The following is a 10,893-nucleotide window of genomic DNA, read 5'->3' on the forward strand; positions in this document are numbered from 1 at the left end:
ATGTGGAATAGAATGGAATGGAATAGAATAGAGTGGTATGGAATGGAATGGAGTAGAATACAGTGGTATGGAATGGAATAGAACAGAATGGAATGAAACAGAATGGAATGGAATGGAGTAGAATGGAGTGGAATTGAATGGTGTAGAACAGAATGGAATGGAATGGAGTAGAATGGTGTAGAACAGAATGGAATGGAATTGAATAGACTGGTATTGAATGGAATGGAACAGAATATGGATATTATTATCATGGAAGGTTGTGGAATAGAACAGAATGGAGTAGAATAGAGTGGTGTGGAATGGAACGTAATTGAATGGTGTAGAACAGAATGGAATGGAATTGAGTAGAAAGGTGTAGAAATGAGTAGAATGGAGTGGAAGGGAGTGGAATAGAATGGTGTAGAACAGAATGGAATGGAATTGAGTAGAATGGTGTAGAGATGAGTAGGATGGTGTAGAACAGAATGGAATGGAGTGGAATAGAGTGGTATGGAATGGAATGGAGTGGAATAGAGTGGTATGGAATGGAATGGAGTAGAATAGAGTGGTATGGAATGAAGTGGAATAGAACAGAATGGAGTGGAGTCGGATAGAGTGAAATGGAATGGAATCGAATGGAATCTAATGATATGGAATGGAATAGAACAGAATGGAGCAGAATGGAATGGTATTGAATGGAATGGAATAGAATATGGATCTTATTATTATGGAAGGATGTGGAATAGAATGGAATGGAATAGAATAGAGTGGTATGGAATGGAATAGAACAAAATGGAGTGGAATTGAATGGTGTAGAACAGAATGGAATGAGATTGAGGAGAATGGTGTAGAAATGAGTAGAATGGTGTAGAACAGAATGGAATGGAGTGGAATAGAGTGGAATGGAATTGAATAGACTGGTATTGAATGGAATGAAATCGAATCTGGATCTTATTATTATGGAAGGATGTGGAATAGAATGGAATGGAATAGAATAGAGTGGTGTGGAATGGAATGGAGTAGCATACAGTGGTATGGAATGGAATAGAACAGAATGGAATGGAGTGGAATGGAATTTAATAGACTGGTATTGAATGGAATGGAATAGAATATGGATATTATTATTATGGAAGGATGTGGAATGCAATGGAATAGAATGGAGTGGAATTGAATGGTGTAGAACAGAATGGAATGGAACTGAATAGAATGGAGTGGAACAGAATGGAATGGAGTAGAACAGAATGGAATGGAATAGACTGGTTTTGAATGGAATGGAATAAAATATGGATATTATTGTTATGGAAGGATGTGGAATGGAATGGAATAGAATGGAGTGGAATTGAATGGTGTAGAACAGAATGGAATGGAGTGGAATTGAATGGTGTAGAACAGAATGGAATGGAGTAGAATAGAGCAGAATAGAGTGGTATGGAATGGAGGGGAATTGATTGGTGTAGAGCAGAATGGAATGGAGTAGAATAGAGTGGAATGGAATTGAATAGACTGGTATTGAATGGAATGGAATGGAATCTGGATCTTATTATTATGGAAGGATGTGGAATGGAATGGAATGGAATGGAGTAGAATAGTGTGGTGTGGAATGGAGTAGAATACACTGGTATGGAATGGAGTGGAATAGAGTGAAATGGAATTGAAGAGACTGGTATTGAATGCAATGGAATTGAATCTGGATATTATTATTATGGAAGGATGTGGAATAGAACGGAATGGAGTAGAATAGAGTGGTATGGAATGGAATGCAATAGAATGGTGTAGAACAGAATGGAATGGAATTGAGTAGAATGGTGTAGAACAGAATGGAATGGAGTGGAATAGGGTGGTATGGAATGGAATGGAGTAGAATAGAGTGGTATGGAATGGAGTGGAATAGAATGGTGTAGAACAGAATGGAATTGAGTAGGATGGTGTAGAACAGAATGGAATGGAGTGGAATAGAGTGGTATGGAATGGAGTAGAATGGATTGTTATGGTATGGAATGGAATAGAATGGAGTGGAATTGAATGGTGTAGAACAGAATGGAGTGGATAGAATAGAGTGGAATGGATTTGAACAGACTGGTAGTGAATGGAATGGAATCGAATAGAATCTAATGATAGGGAATGGAATACAACGGTATTGAATGGTGTTGAATGGAATGGAATCTAATGATACGGAATGGGATAGAACAGAATGGAACAGTATAGAATGGAATGGAATAGAATGGAGGGGAATTGATTGTTGTTGTAGAACAGAATGGAATGGAATTGAGTAGAATGGTGTAGAAAGGAGTAGAATGGAATGGAGTGGAATTGAATGGGATAGACTAGAATAGAATTGAATTGCGTGGAATGGGATTGAATAGACTGGTATTGAATTGGCTTGTATCAGGGATAGCGTGGCCATCAGGAACAGGGAGGCGATGGTGCCCCCATACTTGGCACCGGTGAGGCCGCACCCGGGATACCGCGTCCAGTTTTGGGCCCCTCCATACAAGAAAGACCTCGAGGTGATTCTGTGCCGGAGCGTGTCCAGAGGAGCGCAACGAAGCTGGGGGAGGGTCTGGAGCACGGGCGTGATGAGGAGTGGCTGAGGGACCTGGGGTTGCTTTGCCCGGAGGAGAGGAGGCTGAGGGGACACCTCATCGCTCTCGACAACTACCAAGAGGAGGTTGTAGCGAGGCAGGCGTCGGTCTCTTCTCCCAAGGAGATAACGATAGGGCGAGAGGAAATGGGCTCGAGCTGCGCCAGGGGAGGTTTAGATTGGGTATTAGGAGAAATTTCTTCACGGAAAGGATAGTCAAGCATCAGAACAGGCTGCCCAGAGAGGCGGCGGAGTCCCCATCCCCAGAAGCGGTCCGAAAACAGGCAGACGCGGCCCTCGGGGACATGGTTTAGCAGGCACGGGGGTGTCGGGTCGACGGCTGGACCGGCAATCTCGGAGGTCCTTTCCAACGGTAGTGATTCCTAGGTTCGCTCTCCTTGAAAAATAATCGAGGCATCGAGGCAGGAAATGTGAAATGAATTACGACTCTCCCCTTAACTGGTTGGGTGTTCGACTCCTCAGTTGTGCGAGGTTAACGGTTGGATGGGATGATCCGCAAGGTCTTTTCCAACCTAAAGGATTCTATGAATGGAGCAGAACGGAATGGAATAGAATAGAAGGATATGGAACAGAAGAGAATGGAACGGTATAGATGAATGGAGTAGAAAAGAGTGGAATGGGATAGACTCGCATGGTATGGAGTAGAATGGAATGCAATAGGATGGTATAGAAGACAATGGAACGGAGTAGCATAGAATACAGTAGAATGGAATGGAGCGCTATGGAACAGAGTCGAACGGTGTAGAATGGTATAGAATAGAATGGGATGGACTAGCTTAGACTAGAATAGAATGCCATGGAGTCACATAGAGTGGGATAGAATAGAAAGGAAAGGAATGGAACAGAATGGTGTGGCGTGGAATGGAATAGAATGGGATGCACTAGACTAGACCAGAGTGGAACGGTACAGAACCAAGTAGAATGGAATGGTATGGAATAGAATAGCACAGAATGTGGTCAAGTAGAGCGGTATAGAAAGGAGCGGTATAGAATGGAGCAGTATGGAATGGAATGGAACAGAATGCAATGGTATAGAAGAGAATGGAACGGAGCAGCATAGGATACAGTAGCATACAATGGAGCAGTATGGAATAGAGTAGTCTGTAGTGGAATGGAATAGAACCGAGCAGTACGGCATGGAGTAGGATGGAATTGAATGGGCTAGACTAGAGTGGGATTGGATGGAATAGAATAGAATGGAATGGAACAGAGTGAGTGGTATGGAATGGAATGGAATAGATTAGAATGGTATAGTATGGAGTTGAAGAATAGAATTGTCAGGAAGGCATAGCATAGAATGGTATGGTGTAGAATAGGAAGAAGCCGACTGTTTCCCAGTCTGTCCCAGGGAGAGCATAGGTAGGGGGCTTGGGGAGGCATTTCCGCCACTCCACCCCACGAGTGCCGTCGTGGCGTGCCTGGCGGGAGAAAGAACCTGGCAAGCGGGGTTGGAGGAGGGCCGCGGGGATGATTGCCGGGCTGGTGTGTGTGTCCGCTGCGTCGAGGGGCCGATCGGGGCGGGAGGGGAGATGGTGGTGTGGCTTGTCAGTCTGGAAAGGGGGCTTATGGGAGTAAGTTGCAGGGGGAGACTCGGGAGCTGTGCTGGTCGTAGTGGGAAATGGAGAGCACTTGGGAGGGGCTTGGATGCGGAGAGCCCAGCCCGGGGTGCCAGATGTCGCACTGGCAGCGTTTCCCGGGGCCTGGTCGGCATGGCGCTCAAGGCGGCTGTGGAGCCTGATGGGCATCTGTCTCGGACAGTCAGTGAGGAAGTCTGACAGGCAGACAGCGAGCGTGTGCGAGGAGTCAGGACGCTAGACAGTAAGGAAGGCAGCTTGGTGCTGATGCTGTGGCATGAGGAGCAGTAGAGGAGTCCTTTGCGGGCAGCCGGGCGGTTCAGAGGGATCTCCGGCAAAGTGGCGGGGTGCCGGGTGACCCCCCCACCCCCCCCCCCCCCCCGGCCACGGGGAAGGCGAGGGTGCCCCATGTGGGATGGCAGAATCTGGGATGTGTGGTTAGACAAGGGAACAGGACTGGTGGCAAGCGTGGCGGATTGGGGAAGTGTGTATATATGGAGTGAGAGTGTGGATGGCTGCAGCGGAATGGGACGCGGCGCCGGAGTGTGTCGGGTCAGGGTACGGACAGCAGTGTTGGTCGTGAGGAGGCCAAGGTGGGGGCAAAGAATGTTTTTTGCACTTCCTGTTGGTCATGATGTGGGTAGGTGGTATTTGTGTGTGCGTTGCTCTGAGTGCGCTTGCTGCAATGGAGAAGGCCTGGTGGTCTCTGTGTATTGTCTGTGAGTCACAGTACAGTGAAGTGCAGTCAGCAAGGGAATGCGTGGGGGGCCTGTCCCAGGGAGATGACGGAGCAGGGAGGCGGATGTCGGGCCTGAGCCCTCAGTGCCGGCATCCGGAAGAAGGCGCCTGGTGAGGTCCCGTGCCTGGGTTGGGAGGATGAGTGATGTATGCAGTGGCTGGGTGGTCCAGGGACTGAGAGCCTGGTGGACGAGAAGGAAGGGGATGGGGGCTGGCTCTGTGTGTCTGTCAAGGGGGTCGCGGCAGGGGTTTTGTCCCTCGGCTCTCCTCTGCTGTGGTGAGACATCGTGCGGAGTGTGGTGTCCGGCTCTGGAGGAGTCCTTGGTGTGGGACAGAAGAAAGAAAACGAGGCAGAGAGCTAGGGAGCTGTTTGTGTGTTGGTAGAGGGCCACCAGAGCAAGTGGTCCTTCCTGAAGGGGTGGCCCATGCATTGCCTGTGTTGATGTGTAGGGGGGTGGTCTTTGGTTGTGGACATAATGATTGGCTCTGGCTGGCAGGGTAGATATGGTGGGAGGGGTGGCTCAAGTCAACCAAAGGGGCCCAGAGTCTAGTGCGTTGGTTGTGATGTGGTGAGGTTTGGAACAGCATGGACTGATGTGCAGGAAACTGAGGCCTCCAAGCGGGGTCGTGGCATATGCACGTGTCACCCTGTGCATGTGTGAGCTGAGACTGGAAGGGTTGGGCAGGGTGGGGTGCTGGGGTGTTGTCTCTGGTGTTGAGTGCTGGGCTGTGAGGGAAGGGACCAGCATGACAGCGGGGAGTAGTAGGTGGCGAGCGTGTGGAATGCAGCTCCTGTGCCGAAGGACCTTTCTTCTGAGGCATGTGTGTCTCAAGAAAGCTGGGTCATCATGTCTTGTTCCGTGCAGTGTCTCGGTTGTTGGCTGTGCTGTGGCTGTTGGGTAGAGGAGGGTTCGGGTGATGCTGCTGTGCGGTTTTGCTGTGCGGGCTGCAGTCAGCTTTTAGGGTGTCGGGGTGAGAGAGCCTTTGGGGTGTTTATGGGACACGTGGCGTGAGCGGGATGGCTGGCTGTGCCTATGGTGGTGTGTCGCAGGGGAAGAGTCAGAGATCACTCGGAGTGATATGAGGCAGCAGGTAGTTTATTGAGAGGTAAGTCATTCCAGAAGCAGTGGAGGTGTGTAACCATGGTACAGAGGGAAGGCAGGCAGGCCTGGCTGCCTGTAGTCTGCTTAGGTACTTACTTCTTGTTGTTGCTGATCTTCTGGTGGGTCTGGGGTAGAGCAAGATGATAGTGTAGGCGTGCTGTCGGTACCTGTCAATTGGGTATTGTAGAGATGTACAGGCAAGCATCCCATGGTGTTCCATGGGAATCTGGCGAGCGAGATCTTGGTGTGGCGAGGTGTTCCTGGCTGCTGCTCTGTTAGGAGGGCCTGGCGGGTCCTGGAGTAGTGCTCCAATGTTTGCGTTGTGTAGGTTGGGTAGTGGGCGAATGTCATAGGAAGCAGTGCAGCGTGTAGTCCATAGCGCTTTGCAGCTTTAGGCACTACGTTCTCTGCGAGGATAGTTTCCCGCCACAGGTGTAGCTGTGTTTGGTCGTGCTCACCACATCAGTGCCTGGAGTGGGGTGCAGTTAGTTGCGATGGGAGGAGAGCGTGCGGTCCAAGGCGGCTGTCTGTTGGGCGGACTGTTGAGGCACGGGCGTGCTGAGGATGGGGCGGGAGGCCAGCTGCCGCCTGGGAGAGTTTGCCAGGTGAGAGGGCTTAGCGTGGTGGTCTGTTGGGGGATGTGTCTCGGGGGGCTGAGTGTGGGCAGGCCATTTGGGCACTCAGGTGTCCCTCTCTTGGGTGAGAGCTGGACTGGACGGTGTCCTCCAGTCTCCTGGCAAGAGCAGGAGGTGTCAGGGCGACGACGGACAGTCAGTAGGGTGCATCTGTGGTGTCGAGCGTGGCCCAGACTCGCGGTCACGGGCGTGCTCTTTGGACACGTCGAGACTGTGGGGCAGGGGTGGGTGGTAAGGGTGTCCCCCAGGCTTTTGGGGGGACATCGCCTTGCAGGCCTCGGGTCGGGGGCCCATGACGAGGTGGGGCGGCCGACACCTTGGGCGGGTGGGGGAGGGCAGGCCGGCAACCAGGACCCCCACAAGCTCCAAAAATTTCCAAGACCTGCTCATCACGGCAGTATGACATTCCCATCTGAAGTCTGGGAAGTTGAAATCTCCCATAAAGATGAGGGCAACCAATCCAGACACTTCTCCTAATGCCCTATAGAATAACTCATTGGTGCATACGTGCCGGGCGATCGGCAGTAGATGCCTGCTACCGCATCTCCTTTGTTTCCCATCATCTGCCTCGTCCTTGCCTGGAGGCTCCCAACCGCACCATTGCTAACTGCAAGGGCTCTACAACCAAATCTCTCTCTTAGGTGTAGCACCACGCCTCCGTCTCGCCTGCCCTGCCTATTCTTCCCTGTCCTGGTTTCGGCTGGGATAGAGTTAGTTTTCTTCCTAGTAGTGGGCATAGTGCTGCGTTTTGGATTTAGTAGGAGAAGAATGCTGATAACGCACCGATGTTTCAGTTGTTGCCAAGTACTGCTTATGCCAGTCAAGGACTTTTCAGCTTCCCATGCTCTGCCAGGTGCACAAGAAACTGGGAGGGGGCACAGCCAGGCCAGCTCACCCAAACTGCCCCAAGGGCTATTCCATACCTTACGATGTCATGCTCAGTATAGAAACTGGGGGGAGTTGGCCGGGGGCAGCGATCACTGCTCAGGAACTGTCTGGGCATCGGTCGGCAGGTGGAGAGCAACTGCATTGTGCATTGCTTGCTCTGCATATTATTATTACTGTTATTATTAAATTGTTATTTTCCTACTACTATTTTACTTTATTTTATTTCAATTATTAAACTGTTCTTATCTCAACCCAGGAGTTTTTCCTCACTCCTACTCCTCCAATTCTCTCCCCCATCCCACCGGGTCCGGGGGAGCGAGCGGCCGCATGGGGCTGAGTTGCTGGCTGGGGCTAAACCACAACGCTCCTGAACAGCCTGCAGCCCTCCAGCCCGGCACTCATTTCACTGATTCTCACCGATACCAACACTATCGGAGCTCTGGGAGCTGACCGGCACTTCCACTTGTGCCTCGCCCTCCACCCCCACGCCTGCCCTGGCAGGCTCCCACACCAGACCCGCTCCGCTATAACGAGCTGCTGCCGCTGCCCCGCACGACTGCTCCCGCTCCCGCTCCCGCTCCCCCCGACGGACCCCTCCCTCCCGGGCTTCCCCCCGGCTGCAAACAGCCCTTCGCCCTAGAGGGCACGTCCGCTCCAGAAACAGTGAGACAACTACGTCCCTCGCCAAACAGCGCTGTGGTGGTGCATTCCCCCCCCAGCTTATTACTCTTTCTCTTCAACCGCTTTATGACCTCAAGAATTCCAGGCCACGGCCTTTGTGTAGCGAGTTAGTCAGTTAAACACCCCTTAATTGTACCAGACACTCCTACGTGGCTGAAGTGGAGGGCCTGTCCTGTCCTTATCAAAATCTCCGTGTTATGGCTACTGAGGGGACCGAGAACAAACAGCTACCCCCGACAGCCTTGAAACAGAGTGGTATCATCGTTACTGGAATTCCAGCAACTACCGACCCGAATTGTGGCTCGGATGGAAATTTACTGGTGATTAATGCTAATCATCTCACAATCCTATAAACAGCAGTCCTAAGTGAGGCCCTTTGAGCTCTCCTGGACTGCTGCGGGCTGCACCGGCATCTCCCTCTGAGCGAGACGCCTCTCAGAGCCAGCAAACGCTGAAAGTTTGCTATAACCAGAAATCCAGTGCTGAAGACCGACAGTGGAGCCTGGGCTGAAACCCTTCACTCCTCAAGGCTCGACCCTTGCCTGTTGAGAAATGCCGAGACATTAGACGTGAGTATTTCACTGAACTTGAGGGGAATTTTTACCAGGTATACTATTTTTATATACGTATTCATCTTTGCATGTATGCACGTGTGAATCAGTTTATCTAGTCTGTAGCTGTACGATTTAATTTCAAAGTGAGTCTTATACTGCTGCCTTATCCTTATTCCTATAAACCGTTGACCAAGGCTGAGACTAAGATTGGACCCAGCCGCACCTAGACTCCTCTCTGAGAAGGAGTTTAGAAAGCAAGGGGGTCTATTCTGAACCTCGTGACTCAACGGGAGGGTCCTCCTTATCCCCTGCATCCACAATCTCTCTCACCCAAAAGTGTAACCTAACTTCCTTTTATGCACTTCTTCTGTGTACTTGATACACATATATACATATATCTATAATCCTTATTCCTACAAACCATCAACCAAGTCTGAAGACTAAGACTGGGCCTAGCTGCACCTAGACTCCTCTCTGAAAAGCAAGGGGGTCTATTCTGAACCTCGTGACTCAACAGGAGGGTCCTCCTTATCCCCTACGTACACAATCTGTGAATCGTTCCAACTCAGTGTAACTTGTTTTTCCTTTATGCGCTTCCATGTAGTAATAGCATGACCCTTGCCATCTTCAAATCTGCAACTAAGTCACTGTCTTGATCAATTTTGTCTAATCGCTTTGTTAATCACCGATGACTGAGCGCTATTAAAACATTACAATCAAATCCTGTGATTTGCTACAAGTAATTTCTAAACTGCTACTAAATCAGTGTAAAGTCACACATTCACAATAAATTAACATAATTGGCAGGATTCACAAGCCTGCATTCGTGACAAGCACCACAGCGAGACTGCCGCGAACCTGCCAGACCCACACTGGCACCACTTGCCCTCCTCGAGACGCTGAAGGCGGTCGCCCGCCAGGCTCGCAGGTAACTCGCTCAATCACCACTCCCCTCCAGCCGCCACACTCCTCGGCTCTTCCTGGGACCCCGGCAGAGAAGTCGGGTACCCCCCTTCTCTCCCCACAAAAGCTGACCGCTCCCCACCGCCCAGCTCATCTGACCCACCTAACAAAAGCCCACGGCCCCTGCCCAGCCCCCTGAAACCTCCGCTCCCTACCCCTCCCAGGGCCGCGCTTCGGTCACGGCGTCCTCCCGGCCCCGCCTGCCTCGCCCCATCCTCAGCGCCATTCATACAGGACCGTGCCGCTTACGAAGGATTACAACGCTTTTTATTCCCACGCAGCCATTTCACAGTACAAACACAAGACAAGACACCGATACAGAGACAGCCCCCCACACCCACCGGCAGCCCAAGGCTGCTCTTGACTCTCCCGGCCAACGCCCTGACGCCGCCCCGCAGACCCCAACCCCGCTCTCGCCCTCAAAAACAAGGCTGCCACGACACGTCACACCACCGCGGGGGGGAATTCTGCCCCTTGTTTCTCTGGCTCTCGCTCCTGCCCGCAAGAAAGCACCTCTTTCCAAACATTGGGGCTGGCTTCTTGCCACTGCAGCATGCTAACAGGTTTCCCGGACCCTCGGGGACGCGCTCAGCCCTCGACCACACACCTCGATGACACCTCTGCTCCCGAGGCGTCACAACATCCGACAACGCCGCGCCGCGCCACTCTGGCCCGCAACCCATGCCGCGACACCTACCTCTGGCCAAGTCCATGAGCTCCCAAGACGCTGCCGACCACGGAGAGCCACAGCCATCCGTGTGAGGGGACGGCATGCGTCCCGTCCCGTGCTACCAACGGAGGTGTGGGTCGCCCACAGCGCATGCTGTGAGAGAAAGCATGGGAAAAAGCTGCAAAAAACCCCCTGAAGTCCCCAATCGATGACGGAAAGCTGCAAAAAAAAAAGCCCCGAGTCCCACATCGATGCCAGAAACCTGCAAAAAAACCCCCAAGTCCCACATCGATGCTGGCAAATATCTGGCTCTGCTTCGCTGTCGCCGCCATGCGCTGCCTTCACGTCCGATTCCGTGTCTGATCTCTCTCCTGATCAAGTCCCTCTCTCACCTCCACGCAGCAAGACGCGTCGGTGGCAGCATGGCCACTGTGGGGGTGCCGTCTCCTACCCTACAAAGACTCAGGCTGACGCGAGAACAGTACTTGGTCGGGTGGCAGCGCCGC

Source organism: Pelecanus crispus, chromosome 19 (genome assembly GCF_030463565.1).
Source record: "Pelecanus crispus isolate bPelCri1 chromosome 19, bPelCri1.pri, whole genome shotgun sequence".
Taxonomy (NCBI): Eukaryota; Metazoa; Chordata; class Aves; order Pelecaniformes; family Pelecanidae; genus Pelecanus; species Pelecanus crispus.